Source organism: Helianthus annuus, chromosome 4, assembly GCF_002127325.2.
Source record: "Helianthus annuus cultivar XRQ/B chromosome 4, HanXRQr2.0-SUNRISE, whole genome shotgun sequence".
Classification (NCBI taxonomy): domain Eukaryota; kingdom Viridiplantae; phylum Streptophyta; class Magnoliopsida; order Asterales; family Asteraceae; genus Helianthus; species Helianthus annuus.
Window position 1 is genome coordinate 205,793,400 of NC_035436.2, and position 24,413 is coordinate 205,817,812.

Sequence of the window (24,413 nt, forward strand, 5' to 3'; positions counted from 1 at the left end):
ACAAACTTTAAGCTCTCATCGATGTGTACATCTGTATGCGGTATAACTAGCGATTCATCAGCGAAACACTTCTTTAGATTGCAGATGTGGAACACATTGTGGATACCACTGAGCTCTTCCGGTAATTTTAACTTATAGGCAACCGATCCGACACGTTCGATTACTTCGAACGGTCCAATGTATCTCGGGCTCAACTTTCCTTTCTTACCGAATCGCATCACTCCCTTCCAGGGTGATACTTTCAACAACACCTTGTCACCTACTTCGAAGTTAAAAGGTTTACGCTTCAAATCTGCGTAACTTTTCTGCCTATCTCGGGCAGCTTTCAAACGGTCACGAATCTGGACAATCTTGTCGGTCGTTTCAAATATTATTTCAGGTCCTGTCATCTGGACATCTCCAACTTCCGCCCAACAAACGGGCGTTCTACACTTTCTACCATACAAGGCTTCGAAAAGAGCAGCCTTAATGCTCGTATGGTAGCTATTGTTACATGAAAACTCGACTAATGGTAGGTGGTTATCCCAATTACCACCTAAATCGATCACACATGCACGAAGCATGTCTTCCAACGTTTGGATTGTACGCTCACTCTATCCGTCTGTCTGAGGGTGGTAAGCCGTACTGAATTTTAAGTGCGTGCCCAAAGACTGTTGGAAACTTTTCCAAAAGTGTGACGTGTACCTGGTATCCCTATCCGAAATAATAGCCACGGGTACTCCGTGCAGAGATACAATCTTGTCGACGTACAATTGTGCCAACATGTCAGAGCTATAAGTCTCTTTAATGGGTAGGAAATGTGCTGACTTAGTCAGTATATCAACTATTACCCATATCGTATCGTTTCCCTTCCTTGTCTTTGGCAACTTCGTGATGAAATCCATTGTCACCATTTCCCACTTCCACTCGGGAAGTTCAGGCTGTTGCAGCAAGCCTGGCGGCTTTTGATGCTCAGCTTTGACTTGCGCACAAGTCAAACACTTTGCTACATAGGTGGCTATAGACTTCTTCAAGCCTATCCACCAAAAGTTTGCCTTTAAATCCTGGTACATCTTGTCTGCTCCAGGATGAACGGAATATCGGGAACTGTGGGCTTCCTGAAGGATAACGTCCCGAAGACCTCCATAAACAGGAACCCATATCCTTCCATTTAATCTCAGAATTCCGTCTTTGCCATAGGATAATTGTTCTTCAGTTACTCCTAGCTTTTCGTTAGGATAGTTAGCTTCTGACACAGCTTCCTTCTGTGCAACTAACAATCGTTCATTCAGACTGTTCTTGATTTCAATGCTCTTGGCATTGATTCTTATTGGTTTCACTTTTTCTTTTCTGCTCAAGGCATCTGCGACTACGTTGGCCTTGCCTGGATGGTATCTAATTTCACAGTCATAATCGTTCAGAGTTTCCATCCAACGTCGCTGCCTCATATTCAAATCTTTCTGATTGAACAGGTGCTGGAGGCTCTTGTGATCGGAATAGATCACGAATTTAATGCCATACAAATAGTGCCTCCATAGCTTTAGTGCAAATACAACGGCACCCAACTCCAAGTCATGGGTGGTGTAATTCTTTTCATGCACTTTTAACTGTCGTGAAGCATAGGCAATGACCTTGCCTTTCTGCATAAGCACACATCCCATCCCGGTGTGTGATGCATCACAGTATACTACAAATTCTTCCATTCCGTCCGGCAATGTCAACACAGGAGCATTGCTTAGCTTTTGTTTAAGAATATCAAAAGCTTCTTGCTGCTTAGGGCCCCAATTGAACTTTATATTCTTTCTAGTTAAAGAAGTTAGGGGTGTTGCAATTCTTGAGAAGTTTTCGATGAAGCGTCTGTAGTATCCTGCTAGACCTAGGAAACTGCGAATCTCCGTAGGCGTCTTTGGCTCCTGCCAATTCATGACGGCTTCAACCTTGGCGGGATCCACCTGGATACCACGCTCACTGACTACATGTCCAAGGAATTGAACTTCTCGTAGCCAAAACTCACATTTAGAGAATTTGGCATAAAGCTTTTCTTGATGAAGCAGTTTAAGAATACATCGAAGATGCTTCTCGTGGTCAGCTTAACTTTTTGAGTAGATGAGAATGTCATCGATGAAGACAATGACAAATTTATCCAAATAAGGCTTACAAACGCGATTCATGAGATCCATGAATGCGGCAGGTGCATTAGTGAGCCCAAAAGGCATCACTAGGAACTCGAAATGACCATAACGAGTCCTAAATGCAGTCTTGTGCACATCTTCGTTCTTGACTTTCAATTGATGGTAGCCTGACCTTAGATCAATCTTGGAAAAGTAGCTTGCTCCTTGCAACTGATCGAACAGATCGTCGATCCTGGGCAAAGGGTACTTATTCTTGATAGTAACCTTATTAAGCTCACGGTAGTCGATTCATAGACGCATCGAACCATCTTTCTTCTTGACGAACAAGATTGGTGCTCCCCATGGAGATGAACTGGGTCTAACGAAACCTTTGGCTAGCAGATCATCTAGCTGCGTTCTCAATTCTTTCATTTCTGTCGGTGCCAATCTATAAGGCGCTCTTGCAATAGGCGCTGCTCCTGGAATGATGTCGATACTGAATTCCACTTGCCTATCTGGTGGCAATCCAGGCAGTTCTTCCGGGAAAACTTCAGGGTAGTCAGAGATGACTGGGATGTCTTCAATCTTGGGTTTCTCCTCACCAATGGTCACCTGTGCCATATAGATGACACATCCCTTCTTCAAACATCTGGATGCCTTTTGGCATAGACACTTGCGCATGCAATCCATGCCGAGTATCTCCCTGAATGGTAAGTGGTTCTCCAGACGGAGTCTTGATTACCACTTGTTTCTTGTTGCACACAATCTGAGCTTGGTTATGCGATAACCAATCCATACCCAACACTATGTCGAAACCAGCTAGTTTAAAGGGTAACAGGGATAAAGGAAATGAGTGGTTCCTAATGGATATGACACATCCATCTAACACAGCTGAGACTGTTTCCATAGTCCCATATGCTAACTCTACCTCATAATTCACACTCAAGGCTTTCACAGGCAATTTTAACAACTCACAAAACTTACTATCCACAAAGGATTTATCTGCTCCAGAATCAAATAATACTCTTGCGAAGACATCATTAATGAGAAACGTACCGGTTATGACGTTGTCGTTCTGGATAGCCTCTTGAACATTCATCTGAAAGACCCTGGCATTGGTCTTTTTCCCTTCTTCAGCCTTCTTCACCAGCTTTGGGCAGTTAGTCTTGATGTGCCCTTTTTCATTGCAACTATAACAAGTTGCATCCTTTTGTTTCTTGCACTCAAGGGTCCTATGCTCAGAGGACTTGCAAATCCCACACGCCTTCGGCTGGGATTTCTGTTCATGCCTGCACCTCCCGAAGTGGTGCTTATTGCAAACCTTGCACTTGGGCTTATCGCCCGACTATTGGTCATTCTTCTTGGTCTCAGACCCCTTCTTGTGGTCGCGGTTCCCCCTGTGCTTCTTGCTCGACCGACGTGAATTATCATCTTCACGTTTCCTTTTCTCAGTGTCAACATTTCTCAATGATCTCTGTCTCACTGCATCCAGTGTGAGAGATAGAGATATATCTGCTACTGATCTAAATGTAGCGGGCCGTGAGGCCTTCACACTAGCTTTGATTTCTAGGGCCAGACCCCCAATGAAACGCGCAATCCGTTTGGGTTCCGGGGTCACAAGGTACGGAACCAATCTGGATAGGGTGTTGAAACTTCTAAGATATGCCTGGCAATCCAAGTTCTTCATGACCAGAGATAGGAAATCAGATTCTATCTTCTCGACCTCGTGTTGAGGGCAGTAGTTTTCTTTGATGAGAGCAACAAATTGCTCCCATGACATGCTGTACAAAGCAACCTTTCCTGAGGCTTGAACAAATGACCTCCACCACGCTAGGGCTTCACCCTTAAATGACTGGGATACAAACTTCACCACATCCCTCTCAGCACAACCACTAATGTCCACAACAATGTCCATTTCGTCCAGCCAGGTCATGCAATCCACAGCGCCTTTTTCCCCAGTAAAATCTCGGGGCTTGCAGGAAACAAAATACTTATATGTGCAACCCTTGGCGCGAGGTGCATCATCGAACACTATTTTCTTAGGACGGGCACTATTCTCATTTGATGAGTGTTGATCATCATCTTTCTTAGGCTTAGAGGGCGGTTTGCTATGAGATTCAGAATGGGTTCTTGGTTTAGAGTGTGGTGCAGATCGGGTCCTACTTCGAGACTCGCTATATTCTTTATACTGCCGCTCTAAGGCCTCTTTAACAGCGTTGTCTACTAATGCTTTTAATTCAGCACCCGTTATATTAACTTGGGCGTTATCATTCTCATTCGCGTTTGGATGACTGTTATTTTCGTCCGAGTCAGCCATTGAAATCTTGATCTGCTACAAAAGATAATAACAGAAGTCTTATTCGGGAGTTTATTATGGAATTACCCTTATTGGGTAATTCATCAACCATGGTAAACATAGACCATATCTGGTTAATTTGCTACTCACATTTATTTATGATTTTAATATACTTATCCTAATTACAAATAATATTGTTAGTGGCACAGAAGCCTAGTCACAGGGACATTTTTATATTATAAGCCAGGATTTCAGAGAATCAAGGCATGCAGGTTTGGACATAGATCCTTACCTTTCTGACAGGGAGTCATAGACTACAACTGTCTTTTGTCTTATATGACAATGAGTATAGCCCGTAGGCACTACATCGCTAATGGATGCTTGATAATTGATCATCTTACTTGATGATTTAAACCCATGATTTATAAATCATTACTTTAGGTTTTGGAATCCTTAGAAGGATCCTTGTGTAGAATGACACGTGTGATTCTAACGAATCACGTCTGCCAGGAGGGTTAACATGTTTACAGAGGTTAACCAGAATCTGAATCTTTTAATCAGGTCTTACCATCTTGGCCGGGTCTTATAATGACACCAGGCTAGGTTTCACCATTAAGATTCTTTATTTAATAACTGGTAGGCAGATTAATTTAAAAGGAATGATTTTTGATTTATTTATTTCATATAACTATGCATATAATGACGGAGTTGAAATTTGTAAACTTAACATTCCAACATATATAAAAAGTTACACACTGCCCTAAACGGGACTTTTAAAGACGAAATACCTACGCAGAGGTTATACAGAAAACAAGTCCTCGCAGGGACCAAATACTAGGATAGATGTCCGCACAGGGACTGAAAGGCAAGTCCACGCAGGGACTAAACACACAATAAATGTCCACGCAGGGACTAAGACAAATAAATGTCCATACAGGGACTTGATTAAAATAGGAAATACAGTAGTACATATAGAGACTAATGATCTCGCTTCTTCTTCCCTTTTAACAGGTTTGCTAGGCCCTTAAAGAATCCACGATTGTTCTTACGCTCTTGCTCAAAGTCTCGTTCCACTCTGTTCAAACGGTGGAGGATTTCTTCCTGTTCTGGTGGGGAAAAACGCGGCTGCTGCGATAAGTGCTAAGCCGGAGTTCTAACGGGCATTGGATACCCATGAGTTAAGTATCCCATTCCCCAAGGTGTTTCATAAGGTGCTTCAGGATGAAGGGCGTGGTAATTTGCCGCCGCTTCTATGTATGGGTCACCACCCATATAGTTGTAGTGAGTGTGAGCTGGTTGCTCAAACGGGTTGTACGCTGTGGAACCGGCGTACGCAGGTATCGGGTTATCATAACCAAAATGGTGGCGGAGGTGGTGCAACTGGTGCAGAATTCACCTCTGCTGGGTGAATCGAAGGTCCACCCATCTATGGGTCTTCTGGCAGTGGCGGAAAATGACTGCTAGTGGAGTGTCGAGGGGTGCTGAAATGAAAATCCCCTCTTCGTGCGGATATCCGCGCGCCTGATCTCCTACGCCTTGGCGGATCCGGAGTTGCTTGTTGAACTGGTGACGGTGGAGGCGGTGGCGTAACTGCCACGAAACGCGAATCCTCGAAAGGATCCTGCTGCTGGTGAGGTGATGAATGGTGAGAGGGTGTAAAGTACCACTCGCACTGGTTGATCCTTGCCTGATAACTGTCGGGACCCTGATAAGGTGTTCCGTGGAAGGATGACCCATCAGAGATCTCGATTGGATGGTTGGGGGTACCTCTTGCAGGTTCGATGGGATCCGTGTCCTCGTCCATATCCATCGCATTGTCCTCGGAGAAATGGTCCTCTGGTCCTAGAGGGTTAAAACCCACTGGTTCTTGAACATAGTCTGCCGGGTTAAACTGGCCTTGGAAGAAAGGAGTGGGGTCGTCATAGGAACGGTGTGAAACAAAACGCTGGAGAAGTATGAACGAAGGTTGAGGGTTACTGGGCTCGTTCTTCGAATTCGGTCCGAAAGAGTGACGGTACGAAGGTGTCGAACTGTGCGAGGTAGACCGTCTAGCGGGCTCAAAGAGATTCCTCCTACGCCTCTGAGGTTCTTCACTCCTTGTGCTGGAAGGAGCTCGCATGTGTGAAGGTTCGGCCTCGTGATCATTGTGAGTAGTGATCGGCCCTTTGCCTCTTCCTCCTCTTCTAATTGTTGGTGGCATATTTCCTGCTTAAACAACTTTAAATCAACAATAAACAATAAAGGACAACTAGAACAACAATTAGAATTCGTCCTATGTTCTTGTCTAGACTCGAGTATGTGCAATTGTGTCATTAAGATTAAACACATAAGGATAGTGTTTAATTCACTCAACGTTGGCTCTGATACCAACCTGTCACACCCCGATTTCCACAGTTTCACCGGTGGGCCCGGTGGGGGATTACCGTGACGTAGTTGGCAACAATATAGTCAAACCACATAATATTTAAATGCACAGCGGAAGCATAAAGATAGATATATTTCAACCATCAAATGTAATATCCAAGTATCACAAGTAGTCGAAATAATCCACAGGGGATCAAAAATAAATTAGGAAATAATGTTCAACAGATAGTGGCATCCAGGCTTGCGAGACTCTAACGATGCTAAGGAGTGGCCAGCCTATTTCGTGTAGAACCTGCATTTAATCTTTTTGAGGAAAATACGTCAGTTTACACTGGTAAATACATTCAACCGACACTTTTAAAAAGTTTAATAAAATTGATTTGAATGCACGAGGCACAAACTTTTATAACTTGGGATAATTAATTGTAACACCTCGAAAAATTTCGTCCAATAATGTCTTGACACGTGTCATAAGGTTCCGGTATGTGAAAACAAACTTTAGAGGGACTAAAAGTGACAAACGGTGAAAACTATGGAACATAAGGGTCCAAAGTGTCAACAATGGATAAATAGACTCTATGATAACCCTACATAATGTTTATAACCTTAAACGGGTGGTTCATGGATCATACGAAGCGGAAAATGCCCAAAAGTGAGGAATTACAAACTATAGGGGCCAAAAGTGTCAACATGTTGAAATTATACCTCTGAGTGAACTTTTGGCAGACCCGAAGCTTTATAATGCTAAAATATACTCACTAGAACGTGTGGTAAAAATTTCGTGAAGTTTCGATAACGTATGAGAAAGTTATGGCCAAAACCGTACTTGAGGGACTAAAAGCGTCAACGTCGAATTTCATGGCTTTTCGGTTGAGCGCAAAGTTATCCGAGGACATTACCATGTTGGTAAATGTCCCAAGGTTCTTAAAAACCAGATTCGAGAGTTTACGAGTCAAGATAAATAACCAAATCGTCGTAACCGAAGTACAGGGACCAAAACTGCAACAAATGGGCGAAGTTTGGAACTGCAGACCCCAGGCGCCCGCCTGAGGCCTTACGCGGGTCGCGACCCAGCGCCCAGCTCCGGTTTTCGCGAACAGCAGCGATTTGGGTCCGAATTTGTGTGCATTCCAGCTGTTTTCACCTCTCTTGAGCTCCAATAAACATCCATGCATGCCTATGACTACAGTGAGCTACCCACAACCTCTGAATTTCTCCTTAAATCAGATCAAAAGCTCATTTTACTAAACACTTGTGTTGTAAACAAGAACTCCCAAATTTGCAAAAGCTCTCAAGACTTTCTGGAGCATTTCTGGACATCAAGGCCGACTCCAAGTGGTTGCTAGGCTTCATTAGGACCTTGGTAATCTTTCATATCATCCTCAAATTCGTTCTTGCTTTGATTAATTGCTAAAAGTCAAACTGTTGTTCTTATACTTTGACTTTCTGATTAAACGAGTTTTACTCAGTCATTTCTCAAATTGAAACCACATATATGTTGGTATTTATGTGGGAAACAAACCCTCAAAAGGGTAATCTCTGATTCCCACTATATGCATGCTAATTGTCGAGTCAAACTTGTTTCTAAAAAGTCAACAGAAGTTGTTTTTGCAAAAATAAGCTTGAATGGTAATGTAAAGGACATGCAATCTGTTTGATCATCATAAATAACTTGTAATACATGTAAGAATATGTTCTATCATAATAAAATCGACAATCTTTAGTATAAATACGAATCGGAGCCGAAAGTCTTGTAAAACGACTATTTCGTAGGCTATCGATTCGGATTCGTACATGCATGTTTGAGATCTGTATTGGAGAGTATTTTTGACTATTTTTATTTTGGTAAAACTCTCTGGAAAATTTTGTTGCTTGAGTCTATACTTAGCCAATTCATTTGCATGTTTCCGATTATGCTTAAAAGTTGACTATTTTGCCCTTTTTGATATAAAACGTGAATTTTGGAAAAGTGAAAGAGTAGAAATCTTTATTTCTAATATATAAACTTGCACCGAAAATTTCGGATCAGTTGGTGGTCCAGATTTTGAGTTATGGCCATTAGCGTAAAAATATGTTCTTAAGTTACATAAACGGCACATTTCGCATATAACCCATTTCAGGCCACGTTTTGATACAAAACTTTTTACCCACTGATGTTATATAATATTTTGGGATTTTTGATGATTTTTATTTAATTTTTGGCTGATCGTATCTTAGATCGCTTAGTTATTTCGGTTTATGTCGGTTTTGACCGTTTAAGCCATAAAATGAGTTTTATGCATTCTTTTGACCCGAAACCTTTTCCTACTGATTTTATATGTTAGATAAATTATTTTAAGTATTCTGGAAATATAAAAATCCCAGATTTATTTTGAAAACCCGGAAACGGCGTTAAATCGTATTTTAAGCGTTTTTAACGCATAGTAAGCGTTATACTCATTTTAAACATATAAAACTTATACCTACTGATGTAATTGGTATATTTTCATATAATAACAGTAAGTATAAGTATATGAACTCAGGTTTCCAGTTTTGGCAGTTTTAGCCCTTGTGAAATTACTAAAATACCCCTACGGTGCATAGTTTGATTTTAAATGGTGAGTTTGGTATAAGGGTCATACCCTACTGTTATAATATGTTAAATGAAGTATATTTACTGTATAAACCAGACCCGAAACTCAGATTTCTAATTTAACTCTTTTATAATCTTTTAAATGACCAAAATGCCCTTATAAGGCATAAATTGAGTTTAAAATTATTCCGGGCAATATAGAACATAACTTACTGATATTATATCATATTTAAAGCATATTATATCAGGAAACTTGCATTTGACTCTTTTGGCTACACGTAACGCCCTTTTAGCGTTCGGTTCGGTTTGCGTAACTAGTGTGCGTAGATTGACCGAAACGGGTCAAACGTTATCATTTTTAACTCAAAATCCAGAATGTATTTAGCATACCCATATTATACAAGTATTCAAACTTGTCGGGTCTAAATCACATTCTATCCGGTCTTTCGCTTAACCGTGCGCTTGTACCGTATCGTCCTTAAAACTAACCGGTCAAAGCTTAGGCTTAAATAAAAGACCCGTTAGAAATCTAATAGGTTAATTATAAACCTTTGTTCCAGATTAGGAGGCCCAGTAAAAGCTACCTACACTTACCGTTTGTGACTTATACTTGCTCAGGTAAATACATTTTGACTTATTTTCCCTATACGGGCTTGGGGTACGGTATTTAAAATACCGCTTGATCGGGCGCACAAGTCCTGCACCTTATGGGTGTACAGTCTTGAATAGCTTGTGCGACTCGTTTAAACAGTCTTGTCTTACTTTAGGCTTTGGGGGTTATTGACCGTGTCCCGGATATCCTTGGCATTATCTTACGAGATGGCCACGACCAGAGCACGGGGTGTAGGCGTACACCCGGCGTGTATAACTCTTTAATGTGGTGTGTCATTTAATCTTTAGCCCGGACAGCAGATCCCGGGCCACCATAAGTACGGGTACATGTAAATCGTTCACAAGTTTATATTGCATAAATATCCCAAGTTAATAAAAATATTTATGCCTTGTGCATTTAAATCAATTTTCAATCATTTTCAAAATGAGTCAGTCGATTTGTATTTACCAGTGTAAACTGACGTATTTTTCCCAAAAGGTTAAGTGCAGGTACTATACGAAATAGGCTGGCTGTTTCCTAAGAGCGTCCACTATAGTCTCGCAAGCTCGAACGACAAATAACTGTTGAACAATTTATTCTCATTTTTATTTGATCCGCCTGTGGATCCGTTTCAACTACTTATGATGTTTATTATGTCATTTTAATTAAAGTTGAAATGTATCTATTCTGCTTCCGCTGTGCATTATTATATTGTGTTGTTTGTCTATGACGATGCCAACTACGTCACTGTACCCCACACCGGGCCCACCGGTGACACGTGGAAATCGGGGTGTGACAGGTTGGTATCAGAGCCAACGCTGAGTGAATTAAACACTAGTCCTTTGTGTTTAATCTCAGTTACACAATTGCACAATCCTCGATTTTCGAGTCTAGACAAAGAACTTAGGAAATGTTCGACATTTCGTTTATTTTATCTTTATTTTTATTATTAGCTTTGTCTTATATATTTTGTTGTGCAACTTGTTTAATTTTTGACAGGTTCATCATGCCGCCACGTATGCGAGGACGAGGAGGATTCGCCACATCACATGACCACGAGGCAGGACCCTCACACAGGCGAGCCCCATCAGCTTCGCACAACACTGCAGCCCATGATCTTTGGAGATCATTCGCCGAGCCAGCCAGGCACTCGGTATCTTTGAGCACTTCGCCATCCCATCCCCACTCATTTGGGCCCCACTCTGAAAATGGGCCCCATGACTCCCATGGATCTTTCATTCCATTACACCAGTCACCTCACCACTACCCAGCACCAGCTTATCAGGGCCTATACAACCCTGATGCTTACTTGGATGAACCAGTGGGTCATAACCCACTAGGACCTGAAGACCACTTCTCGGGTGGTAACGAGATGGAGGTCGACGAAGACACTGACCCTTCCCTGCCACCGTCCGGCACGCCTAACCATCCCATTGAGATATCGGATGGGTCACCATACAGGGGATCACCATTTAATGGTGTTGATAGCTATGAGGAGAGGTTCAGGCAACATGATTGGTATTACACCCCCAGCCAGCACAACTCTCCCATGCACCAGTCTTATCACGGTTCTCCCGTGCACTCGCAGCACCACTCTCAGCAGTTGCAGCTTCAGCAGCCGCCTTTGCAGCAGGACCCATCTGAGGCCTTTTGGCGCGACGTGATTACTCCGTCGCCACCACCACCACCGGTTTTGCCTCCTCCGCCTCAGAGGCCAAGGAGGAACGCGCGTATGTCTACGCGAGGAGGGATTCGCATTGCCACCCCTCGATTTCTGGTAGCGGCCGCTACTCGCCGCTCCACGAGGAGTCAGAGACGGGAGAGTCTCAGCATCCCGTCTCAGAGGTTACTTCTGCGACTATTGCGCCACTACCGCCGCAGAACTTTGGAGAGCCCATTCCTGCGTATGCTAGCGCAGCGCAGTTCAACCCGTTTGAGCCGACTTTTCCTCCCGGTTATGATTATACGGGAGATCCCTACTGGCTAGCTTCAGGCTACAACCCTCTCAATCAGGAGAGTACTTTTGGAGGTCCCTGGGCTACGGGACCACCAGCTTTTGGATTCCCACCACAGGGATACCAGCAGCCGCAGCCTCCACAGCCACAGCAGTATCAGCCACCGCCGCCGGCGCCAATGATGTCGCCACCGCAAGTCCAAGAAATCCTGCGAGGGATACACGACGTGCGACGGGAGTTGCAAAATGATCGCCGACACAACCGCGGTATGTTCAAGAATATGGTTGACTTGATTAAGGGTAAGAGTAAGAAGGATTATTAAATCCTGTGTTGTTAGCTCTTTTACTCATGTCCCTGCGTGGACATTTATTCCTGTATTCTACCCCTGCGTGGGTATATTTCTCTTATTCTACCCCTGCGTGGGTATGTTGTTCTGTTAACCCCTGCGTGGGTTTGTTTTGTTTTATTTGTTGTTGTTGTTATTGGTTTAGCCCCTGCGCGGGCATGTTATTCATGTTATTTGAATTTGTCACACCCCGATTTCCACGTGTCTCACCGGTGGGCCCGGTGGGGGATTACCGTGACGATGTTGGCAACAATATAGTCAAACCACACAATTATATAAATGCACAGCGGAAGCTTAAAGATAAATATATACTTCAACCTCTGGTTGTAATATCAAATGTATTACAGAAGTCGAATATATCCACAGCGGATCAAAATAATAATAAAATATTGTTCATTCAGATACGGCATCGAGTTTGCGAGACTATTCGTGATGCTTAGGAAGCTAATACCAGCCCATTTCGTATAGTACCTGCACTTAATCTTTTTGGGGAAAATACGTCAGTTTACACTGGTAAATACATTCAACTGACACATTTGAAAATGTTTATTAAAATTGATTTGAATGCACAAGGCACAAACTCTTTTATAACTTGGGAAAATTATTAAAATCTTGTGAACGTTTTACATGTTCTTTTATGCGTTCAGTAGCCCGGGTCGTGCCGGGTTAAAGATTTATAGACACACCACATTGCGTAAAACCGTAGTATAAAAACCAACGGCTACGTCTTTTAATTTAATGTCGACAATATATACCAGGTGTACGCCTACACCGGGATGTCGATGGTCGTGGCCATTTCGTAAAATGATGTCAAGGATATCCGGGACAACGGTCATTAAACCCCCCAAAGGCTTTTAAGAAACAAAACTGTTTAAATGAGCCGATCTATTATTTAATTAACCACCTAAGCGATGGAAGAATATAATGCTCAATCAAGCGGTATTAATATACCGTAACCCAAGCCCATATAGGGGAAATAAGTTAAAGTATTTACCTTTGCAAGTATATTTCCTTAATTTGGATTAAATCACCGATAGCTTTTACTGGGGCTCCAAATCTGGAACAAAGGTTTTAATTAACCTCTTAGAATCCTAACGAGTCGTTATAATGGCCGTAGCCTAGACCGGTTGGTTCCGATATGTGAATACGGTTTAATCGCGTGAAAAGGCGAAAACCGAGAATGGAGTGCGATTCTGACCCAACAAGTTCAGAGACTTGTTTTATATGGGTTTATGGTTCACACTCTGGATTTTGGGGTCCAAATAATATAATTTGGCCCGTATCGGCTAATTTATGAAAATTAGTTTCATAAGCCGAACCGTGCGCGCAATAGGCGAAACGGTTAACCATGAGAGTCGTACGCTTATTTCCTAAGTCAATATGCCTTAAAGAGGTTGTGGTATCAGTAGGATACCTTCCGTGATGCCCGTAACGAGTTTAAGTTAATATTATGCCCCGTAGGGGCTTTTCGGTCAATTTAAAGACTTTAAAAAGGGCTTTTCGAGTTCTATAGGAAATCTGAGTTTCCCGTACAGCTTATAAAGCTTAAAATACTTTATTTATTATTTGGAACCAGTAGCAACTGGAATCGGGTCAAAAGACCTTGTAGAACTCATGTTTTGGCCGAAAAGGGCATATTCGGTATTTACCGAACCGTAGCCATAACCGCAGGTTATGAGCAAGGTAAAATTTATTAAAAATCTTTAAAATTCCCAAAATATTATTCTAATACAGTGGGTAAAAGTTTTGGTGACGAAATCTTGGTTTAGATAGGCGTTATGCTAATTGCGCCGTTTATTACAAAAGTTTATTTTAATTGCGCTAATTAGCATAACTCTCATTCTAGACCTCGGATTGACGTGAAACTTTAAGGACATGCTTATAATTTATTAAGCAAGGTTCTGGTCCATTCATGTATCCGAAATACTCGTTTTATTTTCAAAATGGCGTTACGGTCAACTTTTAGGCGATTAACGGAAATGCGTAAAAGACTCGGATAACTCATGAACCGATCACAGAGGTTTATACCATCATGTAACCTGGTCCTAAGAGAGTCCTAAGGTATATCTATACCTCACTAAAACGGGTCAGAACTGAAGTCAATGCAAAAGTCAAACTTTTGCGACATTGGCTCCGAACCGGTTCAATATAGCAAACGGTCGATTCAAACGAGCGCAAACAAGTTTATATACTTATTATCATGTTTTATGATTGTCAAAACAGGTTCCATAGCATGTACATTACAGATTATGCATAAATCGCTAAAATAGCTTTCTGTTGACTTTTTAACCGCACGTTTGACTCGATATTTGACATAGTTAGAGGGGTGATCAGGGGGAACCCTTTTAGAGGTTTATTACCCACATAATTACCTACTCAAAACTACTTTTGATCCGTCATAAAGACTGAACCATTTGCAAGTTATTGTAATGACAACCGTTAGTTACGACGGTTGTGTTTATAAGCTATAACTATGGAAATGTATGACCAAAATGGTTATGAACGACTTACAGAAGTGGTATCTTGCTTAGAGAGCAGAAATGGATGCTTGGGAGCTTAGAATGATCAGGAGATGAGTTGTTTGAGGTGTGGTGAACTTATGAGCCAATGTGGCTATTTATAGTGTTCAAAAACTTCGAGATCATCACAACTCAGTCTACATTTGATCATGGATCATGGGCAGGTGTCCCTAAGTGATATGGGTCGAGTAGGGGGCACCCATGCTCCATTAATTGGTTGTTTGGTCGTTCAAAGGCTCCAAAAGGCAAGATGTTACAACTTTCTGCATCTGGGCGTCTAATGCGGCCCGCATGGAAGTTCCATGCCATTTTAATGCGGGTCGCCTAAGATCCAAATAACAGGCGCGTAAAACAGGAAGCTCGCGGCTATTACTTAACGCGGGTCGCGAGAGGCTTGATTTCCAGAAATTTTAAATCTTTTGAAATGATTATCAGAATCTGGTAATTAATAACGAAATCTTTCGTAATGATTTACCTGACCTTTCGGGTTTGAAGGGGTAACTTTGCGGTTTGGCCCTCGGTTAATTACAACTAAGGACCTCGTGTTATTTACCCGCGTTGTTAAGTCCCCGATTAGTTTATTAATTATTCAGAAAGCCTTAACTTTCATTATTGACGCTTTTAACCCTTCTCATACGAATTTGAGTATAACTCTCTCGTTTTAAGACGGAACTTCGCGGAATTTGTACAGTATGTTCTAGTGAGCGTATAATACTGTTACGAAGCCTTGGGAATGTTAAAGGGTCACTCAGAGGTATAATTAAACATGTTGACACGGTTAACCCCTGTAGCTTGTAATCTCTCACTTTCTTTCGCGTTTTGCTTCTGTACGATCTATGATTTATTCGTTCGAAGGTTCAAGCATAAATTAGGGTTACTATACAGTATATTTACCCTTGTTGACATTTATAACCCTCGAATTTATATACTTTCAAGGTTTGTCAAAATTAGTCCTTTATTTAATATCAATGCCACGTGTAAACAAATGACACGTGTTAACACATTATTGGACACAAAATTTCAAGGTGTTACATCCTCACCCCCTTAAAATAAATCTCGACCCGAGATTTACTCAAATAAATAGGGGTACTTTTCTTTCATTGTGTCTTCGACTTCCCACGTATATTCGGGACCTCTACGAGCATCCCATTTGACTTTTACAATTGATACGTGCTTTCTTTGAAGTTTCTTCACCTGTCGATCTTCAATCGACAAAGGTTTTTCTATAAACTTTAAGCTCTCATCTATATGCACATCTGTGTGTGGAATCACCAATGATTCATCGGCGAAGCACTTTTTGAGATTGCAGATGTGGAATACGTTATGAATTCCATTGAGCTCTTCAGGCAAGTTCAATTTATAGGCAACTGATCCGACACGTTCAATGACCTCAAAAGGTCCTATGTATCTCGGACTCAGTTTGCCTTTCTTGCCGAAACGCATCACCCCCTTCCAGGGTGATACCTTAAGCAACACTTTTTCACCTACTTCGAAGTGAAGATCCTTACGTTTTGGATCAGCGTAGCTTTTCTGCCTATCGCGGGCAGCCTTGAGACGTTCCCGGATCTGGACAATCTTGTCCGTTGTCTGGAAAACAATCTCTGGTCCTGATAATTGGACCTCTCCTACTTCCGCCCAACAAACAGGCGATCTGCATTTCCTACCGTATAATGCCTCGAAAGGCGCAGCCTTTATGCTGGTATGGTAGCTATTATTGTAGGAGAACTCGATTAGGGGTAGATTCTTATCCCAGTTACCACCTAAATCGATCGCACACGCACGAAGCATGTCTTCCAACGTTTGAATGGTACGCTCACTCTGACCGTCCGTCTGTGGATGGTAAGTCGTACTGAAGTTCAAACGCGTGCCCAAAGATTGCTGGAAACTCTTCCAGAAGTGAGACGTGTATCTAGTATCCCTGTCGGAGATAATAGACACAGGTATGCCGTGTAAGGCTACAATCTTATCAACATAAAGTTGGGCTAACATATCGGAGCTATACGTCTCCTTGATGGGTAGAAAATGAGCTGATTTAGTCAGCCTATCGACTATGACCCATATTGTATCGTTTCCTTTCCTGGTTTTGGGTAACTTGGTTATGAAGTCCATAGTTACGCATTCCCACTTCCACTCGGGAAGCTCAGGCTGTTGTAGCAAGCCAGACGGCTTTTGGTGCTCGGCTTTGACTTGAGCACAAGTCAAGCACTTTGCTACGTGGGCGGCCACAGACTTTTTCAAGCCTATCCACCAATAATTTGCCTTTAAATCTTGATACATCTTGTCAGCACCAGGATGGACTGAGTATCTGGAACTATGGGCTTCCTGGAGGATAACATCTCGTAGTCCTCCATAGATCGGAACCCATATACGTCCGTTCAGTCTAAGGATTCCATCCTTGCTAAGAGTCAACTGCTCCTCAGTTACTCCTAACTTTTCATTAGGATAATTAGCTTCCAACACAGCCTCTCGCTGTGCAGCTAAAATCCTTTCAATTAAATTGTTCTTGACTTCAATGCTCTTGGCATTGATCCGAATAGGTTTTACCCTTTCTTTCCTGCTTAAGGCATCAGCAACCACATTCGCTTTGCCGGGATGGTACCTGATCTCGCAATCATAGTCATTCAAGGTTTCCATCCAACGGCGCTGCCTCATGTTCAACTCCTTCTGGTTGAACAGGTGCTGGAGGCTTTTGTGATCAGAATAAATCACAAATTTAATACCATAAAGGTAATGCCTCCATAATTTTAGTGCAAATACAACGGCACCCAACTCCAAATCATGGGTGGTGTAATTCTTTTCGTGCACCTTTAATTGCCTTGAAGAATAGGCAATCACCTTGCCCTTCTGCATAAGCACACACCCCATGCCCGTGTGTGATGCATCGCAGTAAACTACGAATTCATCTGTACCTTCTGGTAATGTCAGCACAGGTGCATTGCTTAGCTTCTGCTTTAGAACTTCGAAGGACTCTTGCTACTTTGGGCCCCAAATAAATTTTTCTTTCTTCTTGGTTAAGGAAGTCAAGGGCGCAGCAATCCTCGAAAAATTTTTAATAAACCTCCGGTAGTATCCTGCTAACCCCAGGAAGCTACGGATTTCGGTAGGCGTCTTTGGCTCTTGCCAGTTCATGACCGCCTCTACCTTAGCGGGATCCACTTGGATACCACGCTCACTCACAACGTGACCTAAAAACTGAACCTCTCGTAGCCAGAATTCACATTTCGAGAATTTGGCGTAGAGTTTCTCACGCTGTAGTAATTCGAGAATGCAACGGAGGTGCTTCTCGTGGTCAGCTTGGTTCTTGGAATATATAAGGATATCATCGATGAAGACTATGACGAATTTGTCCAAATACGGCTTGCAGACGCGATTCATGAGATCCATGAACGCAGCCGGTGCATTTGTGAGCCCAAAAGGCATCACTAGGAACTCGTAATGACCATAGCGAGTCCTAAATGCTGTCTTATGTACATCTTCATCTCTGACGCTTAGCTGATGATAGCCCGACCTCAAGTCGATCTTTGAGAAGTAGCTCGCTCCTTGTAGCTGATCGTACAGATCATCGATCCTCGGCAAAGGATATCTGTTCTTTATGGTAACTTTATTTAGCTCTCGGTAGTCGATGCACAACCGCATTGATCCGTCCTTCTTCTTTACAAATAGGACTGGTGCTCCCCAGGGAGATGAACTAGGTCTGATAAAACCTTTCGCCAGCAGTTCATCCAACTGGGTCCTCAGTTCTTTCATTTCCGTTGGAGCTAATCTGTAAGGTGCTCTTGCTATCGGAGCTGCTCTAGGAATGATGTCTATTCTGAACTCCACTTGTCTATCTGGTGGCAAACCAGGTAGTTCTTCGGGAAAAACCTCGGGGTATTCAGAAATGACAGGAAGATCCTCGATCTTTGGCTTAGGCTCTTCTATTATCACCTGAGCCACGTAAATTACGCAGCCTCTGTTCAAACACCTTGAAGCTTTGAGCATAGACACGTCCTCGGGTAATCCGTACTGCGTGTCTCCTCGAATGGTAAACGATTCACCACTCGGAGTCTTTAATACTATGTGCCTTTTGCCGCAAATGATTTGGGCCTGATTACGGGATAACCAGTCCATGCCTAGGACTATGTCGAAACCCGCTAGTTTGAAGGGGAGTAGAGATAGAGGAAAAGAATGGTTCTTAATGGATATTTCACATCCTTCTAGAACAGTAGAGACGGTTTCTATCGTGCCGTCTGCTAACTCTACCTCGTATTTCGCATCAAGGGTTTTGATAGGCATATTTAGTAGTTGGCAAAATTTCTGGTCTACAAAGGATTTATCAGCGCCAGAATCGAATAGTACTCTTGCAAATATATTATTTACGAGAAAAGTACCTGTAAGCACGTTGTCGTTCTGGACCGCTTCCTTTGCATCCATGCGAAAAACTCTCGCATTTGACTTCTTTGTCTCTTCCGCCTTCTTGGCATACTTAGGGCAGTTACTCTTGATGTGCCCCTTTTCGTTGCAACCATAGCAGGTCGCATCCTTGATCTTTTTGCGCTCCACAGTTTTATGATCCTTGGACTTGCATAGTCCACAGGAAGGAGTCTTTGATTGCGACTGTGAGTTTGATGCAAATCTGCACTTCCCAGAGTGGGGTTTCTTGCAGATTTTGCAGTTGGGCCTTTCACCAGCTTGCCCATCTTTCTTCGCCTCCGACCCTCTTTTGCCTTCACCGTTTCCACGGTGCTTCTTCCCTGACCTTTGTGAGGTATCATCCTCACGTTTCCTTTTCTCAGCCTCCTTGTTCCTTAGGGTCCTCAGACGGACCGCGTCTAAAGTGAGAGACAAGGAGAGGTCAGTAACTGACCTAAAGGTCGTCGGCCGAGAGGCCTTTACACTCGCCTTTATCGCAGGCTCCAAGCCCCCAATGAAACGGGCGATTCTTCGGGGTTCTGGTGTTACAAGGTATGGGACTAGGCGAGACATCGTATTGAAGCTCATCAAATATGCCTGGCAGTCCAGGTTCGTCATCACCAGTGACACAAAGTCAGCCTCGATCTTCTCAACCTCATGCTGAGGGCAGTAGTTTTCCTTAATGAGAGCAATAAATTCCTCCCATGTCATCTTGTACAAAGCAGACTTACCTGATGCCTGCACCAACGCTCTCCACCATGCCAGGGCCTCGCCCTTAAATGACTGGGACACATACTTCACCACATCCCTCTCTGCACACCCGCTGATGTCCACAATAGTGTCCATCTCATCTAGCCAGGTGATACAATCAACAGCACCTTTCTCCCCTGTAAATTCCCGGGGCTTACAAGATACAAAGTATTTGTAGGTGCAACCCTTAGCATTTGATGCATCAGTATATTCTCTATCGCGATGAACGCTGTCCTCAGTGGACGAGTGTTTGTCGTCATCTTTCTTGGGTTGAGAGGGTAGTTTGGAGTGTGTCTTTGGTTTAGAGGGTGGTTTTGATACGGTTCTGCCTTGGGACTCAGTATATTGACGATCAAGAGCTGCCTGAACAGCATTGTCAATCAGAGCCTTCAGTTGTGCGCCTGTCAAATGCACTGGCGTATTGTCGTAGTCATCTTCATTAGTATGGCTATTCTCTCCGTTGGGATCCGCCATTGTAACTTGAATCTGTTACAGAAGATAGCAAAATTTTTATTCAGGAGATTATTATATAATTGTCTTTTATGACAATTTGTCAACCATGGTAACAGAGACCATATTTGGTTAACTTATTACTTATTAAATCTTAGGATTTGAATACATCCTATTTTAGCTATAACAATAATATTGGCGGCGTAAAGCCTAATCACGAGGATGTTTTATATTATTAGCCGAGATTTCAGAGAATCAAAGGCATAGAGATTTGAACCGTAGTTCTCTTATCTCTTTCTGACAGAGAGTCATAGACCACCACTGTCTTTTGTCTTTATAAGACAATTATTACGGCCCATAGGCACTACATCACTAATGGATGCTTTAATAATATCGGCCCGTAGGCACTACATCGCTAATGGATGTCTTAATATGGTCGGCCCGTAGGCACTACATCACTAATGGATGTTTTAATAATATTGGCCCGTAGGCACTACATCACTAATGGATGTTTAAATATGGCTGGCCCGTAGGCACTACATCGCTAATGGATGTTTTTAATATGGTTGGCCCGTGGGCACTACATCACTAATGGATGTTTTAATAATATTGGCCCGTAGGCACTACATCTCTAATGGATGTTTTAATAATATTGGCCCGTAGGCATTACATCTCTAATGGATGTTACATCACAAATGGATGTTTATAAATAATCATCTTCATTGATGATTTAACCCATGATTTATAAATCGTTTAGTTGGGTTTTTGAAATCCTTAAAGGATTATTGTATAAGAATGACGTGTGTGATTTTTAACGAATCACATCTGCCATGATTGTTAACATGCGTACAGAGGTTAACAGGGAATCAGAATCTTTTCAATTAGGTCGTACCATCTTGACTGGATCTTAAAAGACACCAAGCTAGGTTTCACCCTTTTAAGATTCTTTATCTAGGCAGATCAATATAAAAGGAATGGTTTTGATTTATTTTATACATATTAAAACAAAACTCATAACATACATTCCATAATCTCAAATACAATTACATATTGCCCTAAACGGGTCTTTCAAATAGTACATACCTCCATAGAGGTTTAAAATAAGTGACAAGTCCACGCAGGGACTAACATAAGATAAATGTCCATGCAAGGACTTAAAAGATAAGTCCACGTAGGGACTGAAATACGATAAGTGTCCACGCAGGGACTTATTTCAAAGTAGAAATTACATTAGTACAACTATTAAGGGCTAATGGTCACGTTTCTTCTTTTTGCCCTTTAGTAGGTTCGCCAAGCCTTTGAGAAATCCTCGGTGGCTCTTTTTCTCTTCCTCGAACTCTCTCTCCACACGATCTAGTCGATGGAGTATTTCTTCCTGTTCAGGAGGAGAGAAACGTGGTTGTGGCACTTGATGCGGAACTGGAGGTCTGGGAGGTATTGGATACCCATGAGCTGAGTAGTCCGGTGGTCCCATGTTTCCATGTGCTCCGTCAGGGTAGCGCGCATTATATCTTGCCGACACCACATATGGGTCGCGCTCATAGCCGTAGTTGTATTGTGCTTGTGACGGTTCGAACGGGTTGTAAGCCGTTGGACCCGTGTAAGCAGGTATGGGTTGGTCATACCCAAATGGTGGCGAATGTTGTGCAGCTGGTGCGGAGTTCGCCTCCTGTATAGGACTTGAAGGTCCTTCTTCTTGTAGTGGCGGATAGTGGCTACTACTAGAATGTCGAGGAGTGCTGAAGTGGATACCCCCTCCTCCTCGTGTAGACATACGAGCATTTGTCCTCCTACGCCTTGGCGGATCAGGTAATACTGGTTGCGCCGGTGGCGGAGGTGGTGGCGTAACTGCCACAAAGCGTGAATCCTCAGAGGGATCCTGTGGATGTCGCGGTTGTTGAGATGTCTGTTGAGGTGGCGTGTAGTACCACTCATGTCGGTCAAACAACGCTTGGAAACTGTCTGGTCCCTGATAAGGTGTGCCATGGAAGGATGACCCATCAGAGACTTCTATCGGATGCGTGGGCGTACCACGCGCAGGTTCAGTTGGATCAGTATCTTCATCCATATGGTCTTCGGAGAAGTGATCTTGTGGCCCTAGTGGAACAAAGCCTGAAGGTTCCTGTATGTAGTCAGCCGGATTAAACTGACCTATGAAGTAGGAAGTAGGGTCGTCGTAATTTCGGTGCGATACCGAACGTTGTAGAGGTATGAAGGAAGGTTGTGGGCTGTTGGGATCATTCTCTGAGTTTGGCCCAAAGGAGTGCCGGTAGGATGGCGTCGAGCTGTGCGAGGTGGAATGCCTCGCGGGTTCGTAAAGATCTCTACGTCGTTGTGGTTCTTCGCTCCTCGTCATCGAAGGATGTCTTGTACCTGATGGTCCAGCTTCGTTATCGTGATGTGTCACGACTTCTCCTCTGCCTCTTCTTCCCCTTCCTCTTCCTCGGAATATAACAGGTGGCATTTTTCCTGCTTTATAAAACTTTAAATACCAATAATAAAAGAAAAAGACAAAATTGGAATAACAATTCGAATTTGTCCTAAGTTCTTGTCTAGACTCAAGTATGTGCAATTGTGTCATTGAGATTAAACACATTAGGATAGTGTTTAATTCGCTCAACGTTGGCTCTGATACCAACCTGTCACACCCCGATTTCCACGTGTCTCACCGGTGGGCCCGGTGGGGGATTACCGTGACGATGTTGGCAACAATATAGTCAAACCACACAATTATATAAATGCACAGCGGAAGCTTAAAGATAAATATATACTTCAACCTCTGGTTGTAATATCAAATGTATTACAGAAGTCGAATATATCCACAGCGGATCAAAATAATAATAAAATATTGTTCATTCAGATACGGCATCGAGTTTGCGAGACTATTCGTGATGCTTAGGAAGCCAATACCAGCCCATTTCGTATAGTACCTGCACTTAATCTTTTTGGGGAAAATACGTCAGTTTACACTGGTAAATACATTCAACTGACACATTTGAAAATGTTTATTAAAATTGATTTGAATGCACAAGGCACAAACTCTTTTATAACTTGGGAAAATTATTAAAATCTTGTGAACGTTTTACATGTTCTTTTATGCGTTCAGTAGCCCGGGTCGTGCCGGGTTAAAGATTTATAGACACACCACATTGCGTAAAACCGTAGTATAAAAACCAACGGCTACGTCTTTTAATTTAATGTCGACAATATATACCGGGTGTACGCCTACACCGGGATGTCGATGGTCGTGGCCATTTCGTAAAATGATGCCAAGGATATCCGGGACAACGGTCATTAAACCCCCCAAAGGCTTTTAAGAAACAAAACTGTTTAAATGAGCCGATCATATTATTTAATTAACCACCTAAGCGATGGAAGAATATAATGCTCAATCAAGCGGTATTAATATACCGTAACTCAAGCCCATATAGGGGAAATAAGTTAAAGTATTTACCTTTGCAAGTATATTTCCTTAATTTGGATTAAATCACCGATAGCTTTTACTGGGGCTCCAAATCTGGAACGAAGGTTTTAATTAACCTCTTAGAATCCTAACGAGTCGTTATAATGGCCGTAGCCTAGACCGGTTGGTTCCGATATGTGAATACGGTTTAATCGCGTGAAAAGGCGAAAACCGAGAATGGAGTGCGATTCTGACCCAACAAGTTCAGAGACTTGTTTTATATGGGTTTATGGTTCACACTCTGGATTTTGGGGTCCAAATAATATAATTTGACCCGTATCGGCTAATTTATGAAAATTAGTTTCATAAGCCGAACCGTGCGCGCAATAGGCGAAACGGTTAACCATGAGAGTCGTACGCTTATTTCCTAAGTCAATATGCCTTAAAGAGGTTGTGGTATCAGTAGGATACCTTCCGTGATGCCCGTAACGAGTTTAAGTTAATATTATGCCCCGTAGGGGCTTTTCGGTCAATTTAAAGACTTTAAAAAGTGCTTTTCGAGTTCTACAGGAAATCTGAGTTTCCCGTACAGCTTATAAAGCTTAAAATACTTTATTTATTATTTGGAACCAGTAGCAACTGGAATCGGGTCAAAAGACCTTGTAGAACTCATGTTTTGGCTGA